The sequence below is a fragment of the Cibotium barometz genome, chromosome 64 (assembly GCF_041138505.1).
Source record: "Cibotium barometz isolate CiBa-2024 chromosome 64, ASM4113850v1, whole genome shotgun sequence".
Classification (NCBI taxonomy): domain Eukaryota; kingdom Viridiplantae; phylum Streptophyta; class Polypodiopsida; order Cyatheales; family Cibotiaceae; genus Cibotium; species Cibotium barometz.
In genome coordinates, this window is record NC_141109.1 from 16,010,101 (window position 1) to 16,036,860 (window position 26,760).

The window sequence follows — 26,760 nt, forward strand, 5'->3', positions numbered from 1 at the left end:
TGCAAAGGTTTTGTGTCATGTGGGTTATTATTGACGCTTCATCATATTTTATGCGGAGATAGCCAAAACCCTTGTATAAACTACTAATTGTCTTTGAGTTGTCTTTGAGTTGTCTCTGAGTGGACCAAGGAGTGTCAAGAGGCTTGATCATCTGAAGCAAGCCTTGGCAAGCGCACCCATTTTGCGACCCCCCAATTGGAATCTTATATTCCACATACACATCGATGCGTCAAATTTTGCCATTGTTTGCATGCTAGCCCAACCTGGTGAATTCAAGTTGGACTATCCAGTTTGCTTTACTAGCCATCAATTGAATGATGCAGAGGTGAACTACACCACTACTGAAAGAGAAGGATTAGCGGTGATCTACGCAGTCAAGAAATACCGACCTTATCTCTTGGCTAACAAATTCATATTTTTTGTGGACCATCAAGCCTTGCTATATCTTGTGAATTAACCTTGCACCACGGGAAGAATCACACGTTGGATACTATTGTTGTTGGAATTTGACTTTACTGTCTCACGGTAAGGAAGGGAAAACAACATGTGTTGGCCGACCACCTATCCAGATTTCCAAATGGAGAACTAGCTACTACTGGTGTAGACGATGACCTCCCTGATGCTTGTCTATTCAAATTGGATATGATACCGGAGTGGAGCGAAGAGATTTCAGAGTATCTGGCTTGTGGCTTCCCTCAGAATGTACCCTTAAATAAGGATAAGATGCGAAGGCTTATCAAGCTTGCAGCACCATATCAATTGATTACTGGTGAGTTGTATAGACTAGACAAAGACAATGTGCTCAGACAATGCGTAAGGGAGGATGAATTTGTGACCATACTGGAAGAGTCTCATTCTAGGATAGCAAGCGGGCATTTTGCCGGAGAAATTATAGACCGAAAGGTGCTCCAAGCTGGACTCTGGTGGCCTACGTTATTCGGGGGGACACCAAATGAGTTCGCCAAAAGATGCGAGGAATGCCAAGGTTTCACCATCCTGCAAAAAAGTGACAAGATGCCACTAACCCCCATCATTGTCAGGCAACCATTTGAGAAATGGGGAATAGATTTTGTAGGCCCTATAAGTCCAACAACTCATCCATCACAAGCCCACTACATAATCATAGCCACCCCACTGATTATTTCACTAAGTGGGCAAAAGCCAGAACTTCAAAGAAAGCGGATGCACGAACAATTGCGAAATTTTTATATGAGTAAATCATATCACAATTCGGATGCCCATTGGAATTGGTGAGTGACCGCGACTCACATTTCATTAATGAGGTGATTAATCAATTGCTTGCAAGATTCTTGGTAATCCATCGTAAATAATCACCATACTACCCTTAAGCAAATGGTCAGGCAAAAAGTACCAATAAGATTTTGTGTACCATCCTGACAAAAACTGTGGAAGCAAGTCGAACATATTGGGAGGATAAGCTTACAGCAGCCCTTTGGGCCTACCGCACATCCTATAAGGTGGCAATAGGATATACTCCTTTCCATCTAGCTTATGGTGTTGAAGCGGTTATGCCCATGGAGTATTTAGTCCCCAGCTTAAGAATTGCTATACAAGAAAGTCTAACTGAAAATGCGTGCTGAAAGACTAATTAACTTGGAAAAACTGGATGAAACCCGGTTGATAGCATCACACGGACTTATGGTTGAAAAGTTGCACAGAAAACATTGGTTTGATAGAAACCTCAAGCAAAAAGAGTTAAAAATAGGGGACCTTGTCCTCATGTATGGTGTGGGAAGCGCCAAGAAAAAGAAACTGAAATACCATAGTCTAGGGCCATTCCGCGTATATCAGAAATCACACCTCAAGGATCTATCCGAATAGAGACAATTGACGGCATCCAAATGGAGGGCTATGTCAATGGGAGTAAACTAAAAAAATACTTTGGACCATTAACCCAGGAGATGCTCTTCCAAGAACACCTCTTAAAAAAACAGAAACAATTAGCAAAAGAAAAGATCCAGCAGGTGCAAGACGAGGCTAAAGCTAGGCAAGCAAAAACTAAAATGTAGAAGGACCTGATTCATGTCAATATGGCGTCCATAACTCTAGTGGTGGACGAAGAGGATCTAAACATTGAACCAACAAGACTCAAGTTGGGACTCACAACAAATAAGGGCATTGCAACAAGTGTTGCATTGAGAGATACGGGATCGAGCCACAACTTAATCTCATATGATACTTGGATAGCCTTAGGCAAACCAAACCTAGAACACATGGATGTAAAAGTTCGTAGTGTGCACTTAACAACCACAAAGGCTGTTGGGTATTTAAATGTTAACATTTCCATCAGTAATAATCCCTCAGTTGAGAAGGTGTTTGTAATGCCTGCAGGTACAATGGAAGAGGAAATGATCTTAGGACAATCCTGCATCTGTGTCCACAGGTGCAATATCCAATGGGAAGACAAAACAACATCGCTAACCATCGGTACAAAAGTACGTGTCCATACCATTATGGAGCGCGACAAATCAGGGCAAACAAATCGTTGAGAAAGCGGTACCTCAGAAACCAGAATCTACACCCACCATGTTCAAATTGCTTACACAAAGTCCAACATACAAGAGTACATACAAATGGGTACCCAAGATTCACCCAAAAGGTCAACCTGAGAAGAAGGAACGAATGAATGATGAACATTCTCATAAGAGAACCCGGTTCAAAAGTCAACCATCGACACCACCTACAAAGTGGCAGAAGATCAAGAACTTGCAGAAGCTTCATGACTGCTGTCAATAGTGGATCTGAAAGGACCTGCTGCTGCAAGCACAAGGCTACTATCAAGGCAATACAACAATATGGTTACCTAAAAGAAAATCGATGAGACAGATGCCACAACAGGTTTGGATCAATATACAAAAGAAGGTAAGAGCTTTCAGCATCAACTCCCCAAAAGGACAAAACCCCCACCGGCACTTGTGTGGAGAAGAAAGTAAATTCAGCAACCTGAGTTGAGAATGACTCAAGCAACAACAATACCCACAGTAAATAAAGAATGGAACAATATGTGTGAAGAAAAAAACAAGGGTGTCCCCAGTATAAGCAATACACAACCAGACACCGCAACAAAAACATTTAATTGGGTGGAAGGAACACTAAAAATCTCCCGATTAGAATTAAAAAAAATTCATCAAACAATGCCTAAAAATACCAAAGAAAACCTTTGGTTTCCATGGTAAAAAAATCAATGCATCATCATGTGCATGCGGGTGTGTTTGAGTACAAAAATTTGATTTTATAAACTTCACATGAAACAGTAGAAAAATACTTCATGACGTGAAGTACCCAAAATGTTTCACGACATGAAGTATTTATATGTTTCACACTGTGAAGAACCCCAAACTGTTTCACAAGACGTGAACCATTTTAGTGTTTCACGCCGTGAAAAGTACAAGAAGTTCATGCCATGAAACGGTAAAAATGCAGAGCCAATCACAAACCGACATGTGGATTGATCATTTAACATAGCCGCCCTGTCCGACGGCTACACTATAAAAATGATTGCTCTCTTAAATTTTGTCATTTTCACTTGTGATTACATGCTCTCTTTTCATTGATTCCTTGCGCGCTTCCGACTCTTTGACTCCCGACATTGCCTTCGTGCCTTCTCAAGGTGGGAGCTATACCCTTCTTTTCATTCCTTTTTTTTATCCTTTTTTGTTGTTGTTGTTTCTTTTTGAATGTATAAAGTTTTGGGGCGAGTGTTTAAAGTATATCTCTTTTGATTGCCGATTCATGGACTGAAAAAAAAATTGAAAACAAAAAATGCAAATCCGCCTTCTGAAAAATAACTGCATGAAAACATAAGGTATAGAAAACAAATAAAAACAAGCTTCATTGTCACGCAAATATGTAAACATCTGCAACTTCATGGGAGTAATTCACTGGAGTACTTCACGTTCCCAAGTCTGCAACTTCATGGAGAGAACTTCACGTCCCCAAGTTTGCAACTTCACGGGAGAGACGTTCACGGGAGAACTTCACGGGAGACCTTCACGGGAGAACTTCACGAGGGAACTTCACGGTAGAACTTCACGGGGGGAACTTCACGGGGTAGAACTTCACGGGGGGAACTTCACGAGGAGAACTTTATGGGAGACCTTCATGGGAGAACTTCATAGGAGACCTTCACGGGAGAACTTCACAGGAGACCTTCACGAGGGAACTTCATAGGAAAACTTCACAGGAGAACTTCATAGGAAAACTTCACAGGAGAACTTCACGAGGGAACTTCATGGGGGAACTTCACGAGGGAACTTCACGGGGGAACTTCACGGGAGAACTTCACGAGGGAACTTCACAGGGGAACTTCACGGGAGAACTTCACGAGAGTCCTTCACGGGGGGAACTTCACGGGAGAACTTCACGAGGGAACTTCATGGGAGAACTTCACGGGAGAACTTCACGAGGGAACTTCATGGGAGAACTTCACGGGACACTTTCACAGGAGAACTTCATGTCCCTGAGTCTACAGCTTCATGAAAACTTTTCACACATTCAAATTCACATATTTTACTATATGGGAAGGCCATCACGAATCTTTAACTAACATACTAACAAAAAAAAATGTGGGGGGTGGCTTCCACCAGTCATTCGACTGACAATATATGCTTGTACAGATGTCTATGTTAGAATCTGAGTCCCGGGAGCAACCACCTCCAACACAAGCCAGCAGTGCCACAGAGTCTCAGAGTGCCACAGCAAGCTGAGTTTCTTGGGCCCTTATGCCCAGTCCTTCCAGGGAAAACTCATCAAAAGACATGTCATTACACCACATGGGAAAATCACTCTATGGTGCCATAGTAAAGAATGCCTCCATCTGTTGGAAGATGCAGAAGTAAAAGATAAGCTAGAAAAAGTCGGCCTCGGTAGAATGGCTACAGTGTTACCTAGAGGGGTCAACATAGAACTCTGTGCAAAATATCTCCATACATATGATAAGTAGACAAAGCGAGGAAAAGTTACAAAGGCAGATGGTACCATGGAAGAACTGCTCATAACAGAAGACCTTATCAGAGATGCCTTACATCTCCCGTGCGGCGGCAATCAGGGCCCACAGACACACAATAGATACAATGCCCATCAAGGAGATGCTAAAGAGAGATTCTTATAACTCCAATGGGACAGAGTATGAGAACATCAAGGATGAAGACACGGAGAAAGCTTGCAGGGCAATGTCTTTAATGATGCAAATCAAACCAGTTGACAGGTATAACATGGTTAGCCTTAACAGAATTGCCAAAGCACATGAAGAAAAGGAGGACGATTGGGCCTTTTTTATGCACAAAGAAATGGAGAATTATCTCAAGGCACATCAGTCCAAAGTCAGCAACCCATACCTTTCAACACAAATACTTAACCATGTGGCACAACGGCCAGTAAAAGATGAACCAGAGGAAAACCTGTCACGAGCCCTAATCCCCAGCCAACCCACCAAAGCTACTGGTGGAAGGATGGATGAAGGACAAGCACTTTTAATGGTGGAGATAGAACAGCTCATAAAGTCAATCAAGAAAGATCGAAAGAAGAAGACTGACAGAAGAATGAGAGGACTACTAGTGGATGTCACCATAGAATCTCAACAATTGGAAGCCACTGTGGCATCAGAGATCAAGACATACCAAGACGCTCTCCAAGAAAAACTACAAAGCCCTACTAGGGTGTCATTATTTGTGCTATATTGGTGCGAGATACAATAATTATTGTGCAAATGTTACAAGAACATATTTGATTGATGGAGACCCAGTTCAATCAAAAGCTTACAAGGCACTTCAGAAAGCCCACAAAGCTGCCATGAATGCTTTAAAATGTGGAAATCCTACTTCAGCTGCTTACAAAGCAGCATTATATGTTATGGAAAGGGAAGGGCAGGAGTTCTTGCCCCATATAACTAAATACTCTGGCATAGGTATTGGCATTGAATTCAGGGAATCTGGCCTAAGCCTGAATTCCAAGAATGATAGGATTCTAAAGGCAGCTATGCTATTCAATGTTAGTTTAAAAATGCAAAATTTACTCTAACATAGAGCTCATAGGACCCCAAGACAAAGAACTTTTTTTGCTGCTCTGTGTGACAGATACTATAGTCATAAAAGAGAAAGGTCTTGAGAGTGCAACTTCGAATTGTTCAAAATCTTACGATGATATTGTGTCTTCTTTCAAAGATGAGGAAGAGGAGGAGCAGGAGAAGCCAAAATCAAAGCTAAAGCTGCCATCGAGTAATGGAGCTAATGCCCAGTTTCTGAAAGCAACTTTGCACCCTGACAAAATCAAAGCTAAAGCTGCCATCGAGTAATGGAGCTAATGCCCAGTTTCTGAAAGCAACTTTGCACCCTGACAGTCAAGAGATGACAAAGGAAGAGTTGTGCAAGCAGCATCAAGTGAAGCTTGCTCAACAAAAGAATGAAGAGACTGTTAGGAGGCTGCTGGCTTCTGGGGGTCTGGGCCAAGGAGACGAGCAGGGTGTGGTCAGGACCACTGGAGATTTAGTGGCCTATTGGAATCTAGATGATATTCCTTTCTCAAAAGAAGAACAAGTCAATTTTGCGGCCAGTTTATGGTTTAATGATTCAAGTAGATCAGAAGAACAAGTCAATTTTGCGGCCAGTTTATGGTTTAATGGATCCCTTTCATCACAAAGCTACTATAAAGAGTGTTACTAGCCAATAGGATGGAGGCCACTCCTTCATTCGAATGATTTTCAATGTGCCCGGTGCTGGTTATTCTGCCACCACTGACTTGGCATCACAGAAGTTCCCCGGTGCAATTTACTAGAAGGAAGTTTCCTTCCAATCCAGTGATGTGAGACACACCAACCAAGTAGTCCAGCTGATTAAGACGTTGCGTCGCCAAGTTGCTTTGAGGGAATCAGAGAAGGTAGAGAGGGCCACGCTAGTGACATAAGAAAAACTATAACTTATGAAAGCAAAACCTATAAGACTATGAGATTTATGGATTAGGCTTGTCTTTGGAAGCAAGGGAGGCAAGTTGAGTGGTACATTAGAGGCACCCACCAATGGTTTTAGGTATTCAACCATGAAAGCTAACGAGAAAGTTGATATTACATACAGAAACATCAAGCATGCTTTTTTTCAACCTGCAGAGAAGGAAATGATTACTATGCTGCACTTTCACTTGCATAATTTTATCATGATTGGGAACAAGAAGACCAAGGATGTGCAGTTTTTTGTGGAGGTGATGGATGTGGTGCAGACCTTAGGTGGTGGAAGATGTAGCACTTATGACCCTGATGAGATCGAAGAAAAGCAGCAGGAGAAAGGGATAGAGAAAAAAAAAATACAAAGTTCAAAATTTTTGTGAAGAGAGTTTCAGAGTTGTTACTTCAAAGCCGTTGCTAGCTCAACGTCTCTCTCTGCTGCAGTTGCGTAGGCCTTGCAATCTCATCATGGATTTGGTTCCCCTTGTCTTCGATCATGGCACATGCTTTCAAGATACGTATGAACGTTACTGCTTCTGGAAGGATGCCCTCACGCTGCATCTCTTCAAAGAAGCGAAGTGCTTGCTCTGCATGACCTTCTTGAGCATGTGTCCTGCAATCACTCTGAATGAGTCAGCTAATTTACTACAGGACAAGCAAGGAATCCCCTGCCATAAGAGGCCAGCAAGTACTAAAACAGCCTTTTTTACTAAGGTAATCAATCATTAAACTCTCACTCAATCTGAAATCTTGATTACAAAGAGAACTTATGAATAAAACTAATTTTATGCTTTACAAAAGCTGTGTGCTTCAGCTTCACCTTGAGGCTTACAAAAAGGTTTTCTTTCTTCGCTTTCATGATGGGGGTATCCAGTGCCGTTAAAAGGCGATCAGGTTCAGTTGTAGTGGAGGTTGGTATCAAAAAAGGTGATCAGTGGAGGTTGGTATCAGAAATGGTACCATGTATTGCCTTCAGTGCTGGAATAGATGAAATGCCATGCAACTTTCTGAAAAAGGACAAGAGGTGGGGTAACCTTAGAGGAACCAAAGGAAACTGGGCTGCCTAGAGCAGAACCACCAGGTACAAGCTGCCAGCCCTTTTCATGGTCTTGGCAATGGCAAAAGTGTACCCAGATCCACTACTTGTGCTCCACACTCAAATTGGCATTAGCCCCAAGACATCCTCCAAGAATCTTTGGATAATGTGTGCAAGGCTCCACTGACTCGCCCAACACACAAGGAATCATGACCCTTTCTTCAACCCTAGAATGTACAAATGCAAATCACCCCCAGCTTGCACAATGTACCCAACATCGAATATTCACTAGTAGCTAGGTTATGACTGTAGCTTAGCAACCACATCTCCACAAATGCTATAGCTGAGCTTGCTAAAAACCTTTTTTCTCGGAGCCTTGATGCGACACAGAGTGCACCCTGACCATCTTTGTCCTTTCGTGGGCACCTTTTCAAAGAGGTCTTTCATCGTCTCTGCATAAGAGGCCAGTAACACCACGATGTCTGCACTGGTCCCTCTTGTTTGCATCTTCCTGTTGTGTAAACTTGAAAGCTTGTTTTATCTTTTCCCCCTCGGAAAAGCTCGGCAACAAGTGCCAAGCACTCCATGATCTTATCGTTGGCCCCTGTATTGAATTCTGCTAAATTGGGCCTCCCATGAAGCCTCACCTGCACCCCAAGCTGTGAACTTGTACCTGTGAGATAGCTCCAGAATTCTCTCAATATGATGGCCCATGTGTTGTTGGTCGGTAGTAGTAAGAGGAGCCTACTAAGGAGGGTGAAAATGTGACCTACACTGCCCTTGAAAATGGGGTGTATGTGGTGCCAGGAGGAGGGAACCAAGAAGAGGTTTGTGAAAAAACACTGGTTGCTTGTCCAAGCAACCCATGTCACATTCCTAAGGGAGGAATACGTGTCCTCGCAAAATATTTGTTGGTCTTGCCTATAGCTTGTTGCAGATTCAAGTTGACGGAGCTTGCATTGAAGTTGCCGCGCTTGAACGGACCGAGCGAGGGGCTATTTTGAAGCTCTGCGTAAGGGAAAATGCTGCAATCAATGCACTCCAAGAGATAAGATCCCGAAAAGGCAGCCCACCAACCACTTATCTGCCTTTGAAACAGCACCGCACTTGGCACACATGTCCACTAGAGCATTGCCCACCATGATGTCATTCTACAACAACCTCTACCTTACAATCTCGTCATGGACTTGGATCTCTTCAAATAGCACCGCACTTGGCATAACTGTCCACAAGAGCATTGCCAAGCACAATGTCATTCTGCAGCGACCCCTCCCAATCTCGTTATGGATTTGTCAGACAAGTGCTTGCGTGGTGTGACATTCTGGTGCATATCCTGGAATCAGTGCACTTCAAGACACAACATCCCGAGAAGGCAGCCCAGTTGTCATGCTTAAAATAGCACCGCACTTGGCATACCTGTCCACAAGAGCATTGCCAAGCACAATGTCATTCTGCAGCGACCCCTCCCTTCCAATCTCGTCATGGATTTGTCAATAAAGTGCTTGCGTGGCATGACATTCTAGTGCATATCCTGCAATCAGTGCACTTCAAGACACAACATCCCGAGAAGGCAGCCTAGTTGTCATGCCTTGAAATAGCACCGCACTTGGCATACCTGTCCACAAGAGCGTTGTAAAGCACAATGTCATTATGTAGCAACCCCTCCCTTCCAATCTCGTCATGGATTTGTTTCCCCTTATCGGGCTGCTCTAATTGTGGCACATGCTTCCAAGATGCACGTGTAGTTTACTCCATCTGGAAGGATGTTCCTCACACTGCATGTCTTCAAAGCAGTTGATCAGCGTGACCTTAATGTGCATATCCTGTAATTAGTGCAATCCAATAGACAACATCCCAAGAAAGCAGCCGGACAAGCACTTGTTGCACCTTTGAAATAGCACTACACTTGGTATACATGTCCACTAGAGCATTGCACAGCACAATATCATTTTACAGCAACCCCTACCTTGCAATCTCGTTGTGGATTTGTTTCCCCCTTGTCCGCTTCTCGGATCATGGCACATGCTTTCAAGATGCATGCATAGGTCACTGTGTTTGGAAGAATTCCGTCACGCTACATCTCCAAGAGCCAAGAAGGCAGCCCACCAACCACTAATCTGCCTTTGAACATCACCACACTTCGCACACATGTCTACTAGAGAATCGTCCACCACAATGTTGTTCTGCAGCAATCCATGCCTTGCAATCTCGTCATGGATTTGTAGCTGCATCTCTTCAAAGCAATCAAGAGCTTGCACAGCGTGACCTTCTGGTGCATATCCTGCAATCAATGCACTCCGAGACAACAGCCCAGTTAACATACCCTTGAAACATCATCACATTTGGCATACATGTCCACTAGAGCATTGCTTGCCCAGCACAATGTTTTCCTGCAATGACCCCTGTCTTCCAATCTCGTCATGGACGATGATGGATCTGTTTCCCCTTGTCAAGGCTACTCGGATCGTGGCACATGCTTCCAAGATGCACGTGTAGGTCACTACATCGAGAGAAGGATGCCCTCACACTATAGGTCTTCAAAGCAGTCAAGTGCTTGTGCATCATGACCTTGTTGTGCATATTCTGCAATTAGTGCACTCCAAGAGACAACATCCCAAGAAAGCAGCCGGTCGAGCACTTGTTGTGTCTTTGAAACAACACTGCACTTGGCATACATGTCCACTAGAAATTGTAGAGCACGACTTCATACTGCAGCAACCCTTGCCTTTGAATCCTGTCATGGATTTGTTTCCCCTTATTATTGGTTTCATTGATTGTGGCACATGCTTTGAAGATGTACGTGTAGGTCATTACACATGCATCTTGTCAGCTGAGACAACATCTCGAGAAGGCAGCCCGCCGTCAAACACTTGTAGCGCCTCTGAAACAACCCCGCACTTGGCATACATGTCCACTACAGCAACACCCACCACAATGTTGTCCTGCTGCAACCCCTGCCTTCCAATCGAGCCATGGATTTGTTTCCCCATATCGGCTGCTCCAATCATGGCACATGCTGCACATATGCTTTCCAGATGCATGTGTAGGTTGCTACATCTGGATGGATGCCCTCATACTGCATTTCTTTAAAGTAGTCAAGTGCTTGCTTAGCATTTCCTGCAATTAATGCACTCCAAGAGACAATAACCCAAAAAAGCAGTCCATCAGCACTTGTCATGCATTCGAAACAACACCACACTAGGCATACATGTCCCCACTAGAGCATTGTGCAACACAACATCATTCTGCAGCACCCTTGCCTTCCAAACTCGTCTGGATTTCTTTCCCCCTTGTCAACTGCTTGGATCATGGCACAAGCTTTCAAGATGCACGCATAGGACGCTGCAGCTCTTCGAAGCAGTCAAGTGCTTGTTCAACGTGACCACCTCGTGCATATCCTGTGATCAGTGCCCTCCAAGAGACATCTCGAGAAGGCAGCCCTTCAGGATACATTTAACTCCATAAGGTAGATACATAAACAACGTAGATACATAAACAACGTAGGTGAGACAAGATACATTTAACTCCATAAGGTAGATACACAAAAACGTGGATCAAAAATACTCTGTTACAGTCCATTTCAGATTTTGGACATAAACCTCATCGACACTACTTTCTCTTTTACTGTACTAAATTATGAGATTGAAAGGATAGCTACAAAAAATGTATATACAAAACGTTTTTCTACAACCTATTAATTGAATGTAGCTATAAAACGTAGATACAAAATGTAGCTACAAAACGTAGATACAAAATGTAGCTACAAAACGTAGATACAAAATGTGTTTCTACCATTGATAAAGTGAATGCCTTAAGCACCTTCACTTCTCATGTTTAAGGTAGTTTTTGCTACAATCCACACGCTGATGCATATATCGAAAACTTAATATTCAATCCAACTTTGTAGTTTGCACAAAACCTCATCAAAAAACTCCAATCTTGGTTTGGACAGCCATGTAACAACAAAAGTTATGTTTCTGCAAAAAAACCATAAGAGACCAACAGGTTACATCAAACAAGAAATCTGTTGTAAATGTAGCTCAAAAACACAAACTCTTTTGCTTTTACACAGTAGGATTTAGTAAAGAAGACATGATGTACCTGCTAAATGCTCCTAATGGTCCTTCACAAACTCAGTGAAAACCTTCCAATCGTTTTCGTCAAGTTCGTACTTATTCTTGTTACAATCATATGTGAGATTTGCTAGAGCAATGACGCTTTCTATATTTATCATTTCAAGGTCAATCAAATCATATGTAAAGCATCTGGTTCCTTTTGCTTTTTGATACCATCCTAGTTGAACCTCCACTCCTGAAGGCCTATCTCAGAGAGGCTGAACCCTCTCTTGTACTCCACATATGCACCACCAACCTTTCTTCTCATCTTTTGAACTCGACCTAAGTACCATATGCTTTTTGTTTTCTTCTTACTTTTTGAGGAGCTTGGCTTGCATGACCGCGTGATCTTCCCATTGGTGTTCTCTTCTTGGAAGTATACCGCACAATCGCAACCAATGCCAAACAAATTTTCATTTGTCCCTTTATGACATTTTTCTTCCTTAAAGTAGTACACTCCTTGTCGAACCCTTGTCAGCCTATCTTTTGACAATGTGGGATTGCCATTCAATTGACTTACCAATGTGGACTTGAAAATTAACTTGTTCTCAAACTCTACAACTGGGCTAACTTCTTCTTTTTCATCCAAAACAGAATCCATGACATGTCGTATCTCACTGATCGAGACATCCTCATCTGAATTTGCTTCTTGATCTGTTGTAGGAGCCTCTTCATCTGTATCAGAGTCTTGGAAATCTGAGTTTGCATAGGCATCAAAAAATCCATCGAACCAGGGTTGCGACCACCATCTCATGTCTTGTGTACCTTTTGGCTTCATATGTAGGCATTCACAAATCTGTTGAGCACTATGTAGTCCCCTCTGTAAGGCACTGATGATCATCTCATTGGTAGAAACACAATCATAGTCACCTAGATTGGCTTCCTGCACTCCCTCTTTGAGATTTAACTCCCTCCATACATGCTCTTGCTTCTTGTGAGCTCTTGTAAACGACAAACCCTCTTCCTTGCATTCGAAATGTGCTATCCTATTCAAAATCCCAATACTGCGCAGCATGTCCATCAAGTCATAAGTGCGCTCTTGCCCAACCATGCTCCCAATTTTACTAAAGAAGATTTCAGCTGCATCTGAGCCAGTGAGATAAAGGACACTTCAAGCCCAGGTGAAAATCTCTGAAATATTTGATTAACAACACCACAAAGTGGCATGAGATTTGCATTGGTGATAAAGTTGGTGCTTAGAGTATATGTGCTGTGCTGTACAATCCAAGATCTCCAAATTTGGAAGAAGAAAGCCACTTTGGCTGCTAAATGAACTCTCTCTAACAAGCTCAAGTGCGGAGACAAGAAAATATCAATGTAGTCTCCAACAACTTCAAGATAGGCTTGTGCCCCTAGCATACTCCGCTCTTTTCTCTGCAACCCATTATTTGCAAGCTCTCCCAAACACCATTGTACTTGTCTGCTATATATACTTTGAGCTGCAGCCCAATTTTGCCAATCATCTCGTCTAATGTCTCCTTCTCCGAGCATGTGCTTTGTCAACAACAGAAAAAGAATCATACACAATGATAGCATGGTTCAAAGTAACCCAAACATCACCAAGAGCCAATTGACGCTTTGATTTATCGAGAACATTGACTAGCTTCTTTCCATTGTGTACAAAGTCTTGATCATGCATGCCTAAGACATCCCCATTTGACACTTTGGCTGAAAGAACCCATCCATCCCATCCAATTCCATATCTCATGCCCTTCTTGTCAACATAATCAGCAAGCATCAACTTTCTTCGACGGCTATCTCCATCTGAGGCATGCCCAATAATTGGACCCACTGTAGCCTTAAGCATTTCATCCCATAAGCTCAAAATTTCAGTCCATTGTCTCTGTACAAAACATGCATCAAAGCGATTGCAAGTACAGTGGGGATAACCAAGCGTGGTAACGCTTCATGCAACGGATTTGCAACAAAAACTCTTGCATAACCACCAATGATACGAGTCTCAAATGCATCAACAATCACATTATAACCTTCCTTTCCTTCTCCAACTTTGATCGTGCAAGCAGTCATGCACTCATGGTTCCCTAATTTGAGCCCATCAAATCCAACAAGTGTATCATCCTTCGGATTCCACCTACAACCAAAAAGAACAATGTATAAGAGATGCATGAGCTGATTGTAAGCCTTGTGCAAGTCAAAACAGAAACTTAGAGTTTGTTATGTTTACCTAATACGCTTTTTTATGGCAATCTCATCTTCCACTAAGATGAAGGGAATCTGTGATGCAATCCCATGTTTTTCTTTCTCCTTCTAATAAATTTCAGCGATGGCATCAAAAACATAGCCATGTATGCCTGAGACAAACTGTGTGGCAAGTCTTTGCCCTCTCTTTGTAGTTGACAATGAAGGGCCGTTAAGATTGACACTTAGGAAATCGTGCAACCTTGGTCCACCCCGCATCTTTGCAACCTCAAACATAGCCTTGGTGTTTTCACTGTATCTTCGTCCTCTATTTGACCTCAATAAATTTGTAGCTACATCCTGTAAGAAGTCCCATAAGGCAGGTTTACCACCAAACTTTCCTAGTCTATGGGATTCCACTATATTGCTACAAAATCTCTGTAAATCCTTTCGGTTAAGAGACTCCATGCTTGCTTCTCTTAAAGTTCGTATCCTCACTGAAAGCACTGCAATCTGAGATTTTGCCCACCATAGTTTGACACTGAGATCTCTTGCATGTTTTTTGGCCACTATAGCTGTTTGTCTAAGCTCTGTTCTAGTGAGAAAATCTAATCTTCTTCCACCATCAGTTCCCCTATTGCCTCTCTTCTTATCTCAACGGTCTTCTCTCTATACAATCTCATCCTAAAATCATGGAGCTTTGATATCCCTTTGTAGTGGCTACATGAAAAGGCTTCAAATGGTTGTCCATTACTAGAAACACATAGACAACTAATGTGACGAAAGCATCCATCTATGTGAAAGGTAGAAGTTCCATCATATAAGGTTGCCTTACTATAAGGCTCTATAAACCAAAACTTGCCAGCACATTGGTCATCCAACAAGGGCTTTATGCAAACATTCTTGTTGTTCACTTTAATCTCATGATTCCACAAACCCCAACATAATAAATTTAGACTTGTTAAAGAAGTTTCACCTTCTTCATGGTTATTGAGAGAAGAGGAGCCACCCATAGTAGTTGAGCTTGCAATTTTTGTAGAAACCACAAAATTATTGAGTGATATTTGCTTTGGATCGTGTTTCTTCTCCTTTCGAGGATGCCCGCGTAATCCTGTGAACAATGGCTTGGACCTTTCCTTCTCTTTTGCAACTGCCTTGTTATGGGTATTGGACTTTGTATGCTCGGTAAGAACTGTATGCAAATCAGATCTTGGAGGACATAAGGGCAACCATGCATCATCGTACTTACATCTCACTCGAACAAAGCTCTTGTCTTTCAAATCATGTAGTGTCACTTCTACGACCTCAAAATCCCAGCTCTTGTCTTTCAAATCATGTAGTGTCACTTCTACGACCTCAAAATCCCAGCCTATGTACATCTCACTCGAACAAAGCTCTTGTCTTTCAAATCATGTAGTGTCACTTCTACGACCTCAAAATCCCAGCCTATGTACACACAAGACGATTAAAAAAAGTTATAAAATTGAAACTCTATTCTAAAGACATATTGAACTTATGAATAGAACTTAACAATAATACCTTCATTTGTTGCCATATAAGAATGCAATTTCTCTATTGAAGCCTCTATGACTTGTCTATCACCCTCTTCATGCTCAGTGACTCCATGGTGCATAGCTTCTTTTCGAAGCCCACGAAAAGCCATGTAATTCTTCTCATGTTTTTTGCTCTCCAATATGTGGGTCCTTCATGAAGTTAGCGAAGCAATTATAAGCATCTTTCTTCCCTTCTACCGAGCCTTTTCCATATAAAGAACCACATTCATGACACCATATTCATACATGGGGCTGCCCATCAAAGTCTTCTATATGCAAGTCAAACCTATCATCCCTTGGGATATTCATTACTTTCAGCTTTGATCTTGTTCTATCGCATTCTTGTTGCCAATGCTCTAGAACACGTGCTCCAATAATGTCTAGAAATCCTTGAACATGGGTTGCTTTGAGTATCATGATTTTCTTCAACGTTTGCTTGAATGCATTGTCTCTTACTCGGAGAAGATGTCCCTTCTACATTAGTGGCACTCCTCTTGATCCGAACTAGAAGTCTATCATCTAGTGTCCAACGCTCTTCTTGTCTCTTGTTCAAGATATACTTATCATCATCTATGAACTTAAAGACTCCACACAAAAGCTCATCACCCTCAATCTCTTCTCGAACTTGAGAAAAAGTGGGCCTAAGTGTATCTTGTCTCACCCTCACAAATCCTAGTTGCTCCTCATTATCATCGTTGATCACTTGAATCTTGTAGAAAGATCCCATGGCGCCGAAAGTGTATTCAAATAAGATCGCACTTAATACCTACATAGCACAAAAATTGATCAAATAAGAGGATTACTTGGTCCATGCATAAAACCAATTTATCATAGCAAAAGAAGAGATATCATTATGATCATCTTGCAAGGACATACATTCTAACATTGTCCCTATCAAAGATTATTCATACTCCAATCATACACTGAGAAAGAATACTATGATTTTCTCTCTCACCACATGGAAATACATTTCCCTCTCTCCATGAACCTTCCACAACCCCTCATCAAAGTGCATTTTGTAGGTAGAAGCTTCTTGACATAAGAAGACTTGGAAAGCTTTATTTTAGAATTGACTCTCTAAAGAATCATTAGAGAACTTGTAAAGCTTTATTAAGAATTGACTCTCTAAAGAATCATTAGAGAAGAAACTATGCATGCATGTAGGCACTTACCTACCTACTCCATGTCATATGAGCTCACATGTCACCAAAATCTCACACCCTCTCTAAAATGGATTTTATCTAAGCAAAGGTGAACCCCATAGCAAAGTTCAAAAACACTTCTTATCACAGGACTATCTAATGAGCTATGCACTTTTGGTTATATGTAAACATCTATCACTCTCCTCCTACAAACAAGTAGCTCCCATCCTTTGAAAATCCACACTATGCTTACTTATAAATCTAAAAAGAAATGGCATTGCATTGTACAAGGAAAATAAACTTACAAGAAAATAGAAGAATCTCTGAGGATTAGCAATATATTCAATCCACTTCACTTCCAATGCCACTTTAATAAGCCCACAAGGTTAACTCCTGTGATTCATGAACAAGTACTAATTAGAGACTAATTAGCAAGATTAGTAGATGAAAAAAGCCCAAAATAGCATAATATACATATTAGTTAAAGCTATATCTAATAAAAATTGATTCTTCTTCATAACAGCGAAAGAAGCCTCATATCAAATTGAGTATTAGTACAGAGGCTTTGAAAATTACATGAAACCTCAGCGTAATCTTATTTTCTTACAAGAAGCCTAATATTGAGTATTAGAGAGGCTTTGAAATTTACATGAAACCTTAGCCTAATCTTAATATTTTCTTACAGCATATTTAAGGAAGAGAAAAGGCTGAAATCAATGCCATAAAAATGCATTAATCGTAAGCTTTAGCTATAGAGAAGGAGAAAACTACTTACAGTTGAAGCTTGCCTATTGAGAATAAAGGAACAGCAACACCATTGTGAAAGGGAAAGTAGATGAGGAGAGCATGAAGAAGAAAGGGGCAACAAGAGAGAGACTACTACGAGCGCTAAACTTTTCATTAAAAGTCCCAATGATTCAAAGACAAGGCCAAACGTTTTCAATAAATAAGAAGTTCACGTTAAAATTAAAAATAAGAAGCTCACATTAAAATTAAAAATAAGAAGCTGAGCTTTTATTGAGCGTGGGCCTCAAGGATTTGAACCCACAACGTTTGGCATGCTAAAATTTTGACCTTTATCATCTATGCCACTCTTCCTACATTCTACTTGTGTCATTCTAAGTGATTGACAGCATATATAAATATAAAATACCCTTCTGTAAATAGAATGCCTAGGAGAAATTGGCCTCCCTCTGTAAATAAATTTCTGTGAGTCCATCCTAATAAATAATGCCTTATGTTGAACGCACGTGATAGACACTTTTACATGTTAGTGACCCCCCGAGCTCTATATATATATATATATCTATATATATTTTTCTCCCTGTTGTGAATAACCACACGTGGGGTTCACAAACATATACTTATGCAAGATATGGACCTCATAAGGTGGTTAGATGAAGTGTGAGACATTTATTACTTTCCCTTTCCACAAGCAAGTTCATTTCCCTTTATGGTAGGCTACTACTTGTTGGTAGAGAATGGTGGCATGTGGAGGTGTTAACAAGTTATCTTTTTGCTAGATCTTTATGCTTCAAGAGGCACGCTAAACATAGACATCGGTGAGTTCAATGCTAATTGATTGGGAGAATGAACACTCCACCTACTTTTTATGTTCATCACAAGGAGACACTAATATGTGAGTTGGAAAAATTATGCGCAAATCATGGATGTGCATCTCCTTGGGCAAGTGAAGTCATCACTATTGTCATGTGTTAGCATCAACTCTTTATGTTCCCAAGGCTAAGGCTGGTGTTGCCTCTTTGTGAATGTAGCCTAACAAGTAAAAAACAAGAGAAACCATTATTTTTAAGGGGGGGGAGAGAGAGAGAGAGAGAGAGAGAGAGAGAGAGAGAGAGTTCTGTTGCCATAGTCGAGAAGGGCATGGAGCTCTAGTCACCACCTAGCCATAGAGGGGAGTGTGGAGTTATCCACACTCCTAGGCACTTAACGGGGCTTGCCCACCCATAAGCCTGCTCGGCTACCTAAGTGCTCTAATTTGGGTGCCCTCACCCCTAGACCCCGAATGTACCCCGTCGTCGTCCACACTCTGACGTTCACACTCCACATCTAATCAAGCTCCCCACACATCGTTACAGGCTATGTTACATCAACCCTGCTTAAGAATAGTTTTTATCCGCGTGAAAACAAAGCGGGAAAAAGATTTGGTAAACATTGTTAGTTGGTTGCATGTTGAGGCTTCCTTCGGCATGTCCTTCCACTTAACAAGTGCCTATCGATACACAATATACCTCGTGTTCTGATCTCTAAACCCAAGAATCATCCTTGGTTCATGTGGAAATGAATGTGACTCCAAGAACTCAACCAAAACATAGGACGAACTACATTGTCTTGATGGATCACTATTTTTGCATTGTCATGAAAAAGCGAATGCACTAGAGAGCCTATCAACATAAATGGAGTAAATCTAGTTGTTAAATGTTTCAAATTACTCTAAGCAAATTCCAAGTATGGCAATAACTTCTTCCAATTGGGTTGCCTATTTGCTAACATATGCACGAAGCATATCCTCTAGCACTTGGTTTACTCTCTCAGCCTGACCATCAAGCTATGGATGGTCATACGTACTTATACTCATAATAGTTTCTAGATTTTTGAAGATTTCCTTTCAAAAGGACTATCATACTTTCTATCTCTATCAGATACTATATCTGTAGGCAGGCCATATAGTTTGTAAAGACGTTCGATATAAAGAGCCTAGCAAACTCAGATATTTTAAGTTGGAATAAACTTTTCTATCTTAGTCAATCTATTCATTCTTCCCTTCAAGAATAATTTTTTTTTGCAAAAACGGTGTGAGGAGAACTTTTGTGATGCATGGAGATAGGACATGAGCAAGCACATAGGAGAAAGCCATGAGAGCTTCTGATGGTGTGACTTGGATAAGTCATGGATCTTATGAGTAGGAAAATTTGGTATGTTTTTGGAGCAAACCTTACATAAGGATGAGTCACAAGTTGATGAACAGCTGCTCGAGATTTTGGATGATGCATTGGAGTGGGCCAAAGAAAGAAGATGAAAAAAAGGAAGAAGTGCATAAGGAAATGCCAATAGTTGATGATAAGCAGAATACTCCATGACTTAATGAATATTGGTGTGGTTATGCTACCCGATGTGAATGCCTTAGATGTGAGGCCAGTGAGGCCAGATCATTTGCATATGTGGTGCATTATTTGACTATCATTAGGTTGCATGAATACATACACTCATGGTGAGCTTGTTTGGAGACTCGCTATTGTGGCCATGTAAACCTTTTGTATGGGATGCCATGATTTGGTCAAAAAGTTTATAAAGGCAAGTGAAAGGTGGCAATTAAAAAGAGTTGCATGTCAAGGGTGGTGAGCCTCATGGACTAAGTGACACATCATGAATCAGGAGGGATCTATGGTTGAAAAGAGGCGTCACGATCAGGATTTGATCACCATCGTTGGATTCCCAAGTGAACTATGAGTGAACTACGAGTAAACTCGAGGGTAACCTAGGGGTGAACTCACGGGTAAAGTTAAGGTGAACTAGGGGTGAACTAGGGAGACCACCTTTTCCGTAAGAAAGTGAACTAGGGAAATATTTTCCAACAAGAAAGTGAACTAGGGAACAAAATACCAAGATTTAAATTTAAAAATACTCTCCACAACTTGCTAGAAAGTATAGCATAGTGGTTAGATGTTGAAAGCTTGAACAGTTGGTTCTAAGTTCGAAACCTCTTTTGCATTGAGCTCAACCCCTCGAAAATTTTCAAGGGTAAACTCGAGGGTAACCTAGGGGTGAACTCACAGGTAAAGTTAAGGTGAACTAGGGGTGAACTAGGGAGACCACCTTTTCCGTAAAAAAGTGAACTAGGGAAATATTTTCCAACAAGAAAGTGAACTAGGGAACAAAATACCAAGATTTAAATTTAAAAACACTCTCCACAACTTGCTAGAAAGTATAGCATAGTGGTTAGATGTTGAAAGCTTGAACAGTTGGTTCCAAGTTCGAAACCTCTTTTGCATTGAGCTCAACCCCTCGAAAATTTTCAAAGTTTCAAAAATCCCTATGGTATACCCTGAGTTCACCCCTAGTTCACTTGCCCGACGGGAATCCGATGATCCAGATTAGGCAAGATCGCAACGCCTCTTTTCAGCCTTATATCCCTCTTGATTCAGTATGTGTCATTTAGTTCGGTAGGGTGGTGAGCCCAAGTCATCGTCAATGCTTCCTTCACATAGGCCCTTAGAGCTTTTGCATAGTAGAGTTTTCTTTTACTCTCGCTCATACCTAGCACCCACCGGGATGGTGGGTTTTGGAAGCTTGAACCCATCCCCAATCCTTCACTTTCTAGTCTAGAGTGGCTAAAACCAGACACATGGTTGGTCACTTCTTTAAAATAAAAGATGGCTTATTACATCCACACATCTTTGAGGTATTCAAAGCCATCTAGGTCGGTAGGCCTCAGCTGGTTTTGTCCCATTCATGTTTTTGTGCATATTTTTTATGGTGTCGCATTCAGCCAAACTCGCACCATGTTCATATGTAAAGCTTTAAAAGGGACATAAATGCATGCCTTACTAGGGGACAATTGGGATGTAGTGGAGGGGGTGCACAAGAATGACATCTATAATTGCAAAGTTGTAGATTCCTCTACCTCTGTTCGGTACTTGTTGAAAGCATGCTCTGATTTGTATGCTTGATTCCATTATGAACGATGGATGAAGAAGCATGGAAAGTGGATACCACTTCAAGCATCAAAGGAGCAGGTTGTACCAATTGTGAGGCCTAGTGGCTCGGTGGAAAGAATTAATGCTAGCAAGCATTGGAGCCTTACCGATCTTCGTGAGCACTTAGACATCATGGGGCTCAAGGAAATAAAAGAGGCAAGCTTCAAGTTGAAAAGAAGAAATGTTTCATTCACTCGTTGATACTCACTCATTTCTAATATTGGGTTCAAGGAAATAAAAGAGGCAAGCTTCAAGTTGAAAAGAAGAAATGTTTCATTCACTCGTTGTGCATTAACTTTGTTGATACTCACTCATTTCTAATATTGGGTTCCTTTTATGCTCTTATAGATTGGAAAGCAGATGGAGCCAACAACTATGGTAGATGACTCACTTAACCATCACGTGCCAACTACATATCCTTTTCCATGATAGTTACTTGCTTCGCATGTATTGCATACAAGTTAGTGTCTTCAAACAAGCTTATAAGGTAAAATTCCTGCAGTTTCTTGGATAGCTTCAAGCGTGATGGCTTGCATGTGAAAGTTGGTCCTATAGCTTTAAAGGATCTTATGCACCATGCACACAAAGGCGGCCTTTTGGATGCTCTTCTATAGTGCTAGATCTCATATAAGGTCGCGATTCCTTTCTTGTGCTGATGTCGGGATGCACATTGGGGCCCTTGTGCTCAAGCGCGTGGTTGGTAGAACTTGTTGGACCTTTTTTTCTTGCGACAATGTTGCTCATGTTCGCTGCCCTCATCCTCCCCATCTCTCCCCCTTCTTTCTCCCATAGCCACATGTTCATGTGGGTGGGAAGGGGCCCATGATTTCATGGCAATGTTCTACCCTTGCATTGACAGGATATCTTGGCCAAGCCAAGGAGGAACATCTTCATCCACGTGATGCTACACATTGATTGGGCTTTAATGTGATATCTTGGCCAAGCCAAGGAGGAACATCTTCATCCACGTGATGCTACACATTGATTGGGCTTTAATGTGATATCTTGGCCAAGCCAAGGAGGATCATCTACATGATGTCATGCCTGGCTGCTTACTCTACTCGGGGTCAACCATCTTTTTCTATCCTCATTTGTCTCAGATTCCTCATCGCGTCAGTCTCTGTGTCTTGTGGGCATCTCTCCTATTTTGTGTCCTCGTCACACTATAGACGATACTCCTTCACCTCTTGGAGCCTTTCTCACCAGTTTGTGCTAGACGCTTCGATGTCTCTTTTGCAGTCATCGCTACCCTTTGCCTCTTGTATTACCTACTACCTTCATTTCTCTAATTTGTTTTGGTACCTTCCTTGTGGTTTATTTGGTTTGTGCCATGGTTTCATTTGGTCAGAATTTGACTGTAATTCAAAATGAATTTGCCTATATACTTTTCTTTTCCCCCTTTCTTTTGCTCTTTTTTCTAGTTCTCTCTCCCTCGCCCCCCTCCCTTTTGTCCTACTCCTTATTCAACTGGTTTTGTTAGACTACTTATCTCCACCACCACCACTTGCATTGTGTAACATGGGGAGTAATATTACTAATCATGAGCTTAGCCACCAATACCACTTAGTTCTACAATTCCCTGAATTGACTATCGCGAAGAGATGTAGAGATTAACACCTACACAACAAGAGTTAAGAGAAAGATTGGAGCAAAAATATGAGAGGATGGATTCTATCGATTTCGACATGTAAAACCTTTCACTTGGTTAGATATGTAAAGCCGTTTCTTGGTTTGTACTCTAACGAGTTATCATAATATTGTACTAATTGTTTAAAAATTTACTAAAACTTGACAATTCTTATACAATTTCGAGAAACAAATAGAGAAAACTTTCAACACTCCTTAGGAAACGTGAACAATACAACAGAAGTGGGTGACCCAGAGGAGGAAAGGAGAAGAGCAAAATGCTATACAAAAAACATCAGAACTTGAAATCAACAGTGGCGGTTGTTAAGAAATATGGTGCCAAAGAGCACAAGGAAAATATGGAGTGTGTGTGAGAAGCCACATCACCAAGTGAAAAATATCCCACATGCAAGAGAAAGGCCATGTTGTACTCTCCTCATATAAAAGGAGCACATTCAAAGCATTGGAATACAAGCACAGCATCTCAAGTCTTTTTATGAGTACATGTTTCCATCATGTAACCTAACTGAACTTGGGTCTACACTTAATCAGCACACACTCATCGCAATGAGTCTTGTTCATTTTTATCCACCTTAGGTTAGTGTTGTCATTAGTTGTAGGATTAGTTTATGATTAGGTAAATGTCTTATTTTTAGGAAGTTGTTTATTAGGAGAGCTCGATCCATGCTTTCGACATGGTATCAGAGCTTGGTTATAGCTCTCCACCATTAGGTCCACACTAGTTTGCATTTAACTAATTTTCTCACTAATCACTATTCTACTCTCACCATAGCCACACACACCTCTCAAGCTCATCATTGCTCCGTTCACTCATCAAGTTGCATTCTCCATTACCATCTATTTATCTTCAGTTAACTCCCCACCAAGCTCTCACAAGAGCACAGTCTACAAAGTTCATAAGGTCTTCTTTTATAAAGCTGCCTCATGATAGGAAACTTCCTGCTAATTGCAAAAGTGCACCACCATTTCTATTACTAGCAAGCTATCAACCAAATTTGCAACCGCTGCTGCGTTGGAGCTAGAGTTGGCTAAACTCTTCGTAGGTGAGGTCTGTAGAGAAGTTGAGCCCCAGCCAGAGGACTTGCTGGTCCGATTCAAAAGCTTCTTGGTCTCGATGTAGGGCAGGCTCACCTTGAACACCCGGAAGCGCTTCTAGGAGTCTTACACAAACATGCAAATTTGCAAGTAACTTGTCATCACAGTATCTAGAACTGTGTCACTCTTACTCTCAGTGTATAACATAGCAGCAGCAAGCGAGAGAAAGAAAGAAAGAAAGAGGAGACACTGGGGCGGAGAACCATTTGCGGCGGCTGAGCAACTGAGAAGGTGCATAAGATAACGTTAATATTTAAAAAAAAATAAAAATGATTTAAAAAAAATCAAATCCATTAAGGGTGTGTTCATAAGGCCGTATTTCTTTCAAGGATTTTTTATTGCAAATTTCGCAAGGACAGCATCGACCAAATCACCAAAAACCTATCAAGGGAGAGTAATGGTCCAAAATGATGTATGCAAAATGGGTTGTACAAGTGGCCAAATGAGCACGCAAAAATATGTTGTGGCAACAAACATGAAGGCTACCCAAAAAAAAAAAAGGAGAAGCGCCGAAATTCTTGCATCAAAAATTCATCTTACTACCAATCTCTTAAACAAAAATTTGTTGGTAAAAAATCCTACTTCCTACAAAAAGTGCTTGTAACTAGCCTCTCGAACCAATGATGTACCCAAGCTAGAAATCCATCTCTCACCTAGAGTCAAAGAAGGGTTAAGGGGGAGAAGTGCCAAAGTAGCACATGGGCCAAAGTTGCTCATAGCACATAGGGGAATGTAGAAAGAAAAAATTCAAACAACATTATGTAACCAACATCCAACCACCTTGAGTAGCCCAAAGATTTGGCACCAAGGGGGGGGTGTTGAGAAATATGGTGCCAAAGAGTACAAGAAAAATATGGAGTGAGTGTGAGAAGCCACATCACCAAGTGAAAATTATCCCATATGCAAGAGAAAGGCCATATTGTACTCTCCTCATATAAAAGGAGGACATTTGAAGCATTGGAATACAAGCACAACATCTCAAGACTTTTTATGAGCACATGTTTCCATCATGTAACCTAACTAAACTTGAGTCTAAGCTTAATTAGTACACACTCATCACAATGAATCTTGTTCATTTTTATCCACCTTAGATTAGTGTTTCCACCATTAGTTGTAGGATTAGTTTATGATTAGGTAAATGTCTTGTTCTTAGGAAGTTGTTTAGGAGAGCTCGATCCATGCTTTCAATAGCGGTGGGATGACTGAATACATGCATGAAGTGCTCCATAGTCTCACAAAAAATAAAAGAATTTGTCTCAAGTAACATCAATAAAGTAATATATGGTCTTGACTAGGTGTTATCAGAATTATTTTACAATAGGATTTTCTCTATACTGAAAAACTATTGCTCAAAGTTTTTACAAAACTATTTCTTGGAGTTTTTTGAATGTTTTTAGTGCGACTCTTTTTAGAGGTTCTTCTATGGGGATTTTCCAAAGAGATACATGTTGCAAGGGGACTCCACATGCCTTCCTAGGTTTCCAAGGTTCTTCTTATTGATACAAACTCACATTCACATACAACTAGATTGCCCTTGCTCATACGATTCACACAAAGCTTGATTGTTCTTGAACACATTCAAATAGAGCAGATTTATATATTAAAAAAGTTAGTACAAAGGTAGAAACACTAAATATTTTGCTCACCTCTGAACCGTCGTGCCAAGTACATATCCTTTGTCATGATGATTACTCGCTTCGCATGGATTATACACAAATTCATGCGGTTATCTTTTATGGCTTCTTGGATAGTTTCATGCACAATGGCTTGCATGCAAAAATCAGCCCTGTAGCCTTGAAATATCTCATGTACCGTGCATGTGAAGGGTGCATTTTGAATGAGGAGATCGATGTTCTTCTAGTAGGTCCAAATCTCATACAAGGCCATGTTTCCTTGCTTGCACCGTGAGACATGGGTATGCATTGGGGTCCTTGTGCTCGGGCTTGTGGTCGATAGAACTTCTTGGTCCTTTTCTACTTGTGTGCACGATGCTCGTGAGTGATCACTGCCCTCATCCTTCCCATCTCTCCCCCTGTCTTGCTTCATAGTTGCATGTTCTTGTGGGGTGGAAGGGGCCCAACCTTTCTCGACAATGTTTTGCCCCCCACTGTGATTGGGCATTAATGGGATATGTTTGCTAAGATAAGGAGGAGTGATTTTCTCATCGGTCTTGGTTTCCTCATCCATCTCAGTGTCTTGTGGGCATCTCTCTTGTTTTTCATCCTCGTCACTATGGACTACCCCTGTGCTTAGATATTAAAAAAACCAATGGAACATCTCCTCCAAATAATTTGTGTGATTCTTTTCTCCCCCAATGATGAGTGTTTTTGAAGTGGACACCTCTTGCTTGATAGTGGGAC

At 41.3% G+C, this 26,760-nt stretch overlaps 2 pseudogenes; one reads left to right on the forward strand and one right to left on the reverse strand.

The window, feature by feature from the left end:
• Positions 1-642: 642 nt before the first annotated feature.
• Positions 643-7,376, forward strand: LOC147603373 (FACT complex subunit SPT16-like; annotated as a pseudogene).
• On the reverse strand, positions 7,373-9,474 carry LOC147603374 (fucosyltransferase 2-like; annotated as a pseudogene).
• Between the last annotated feature and the right edge of the window lie 17,286 nt (positions 9,475-26,760).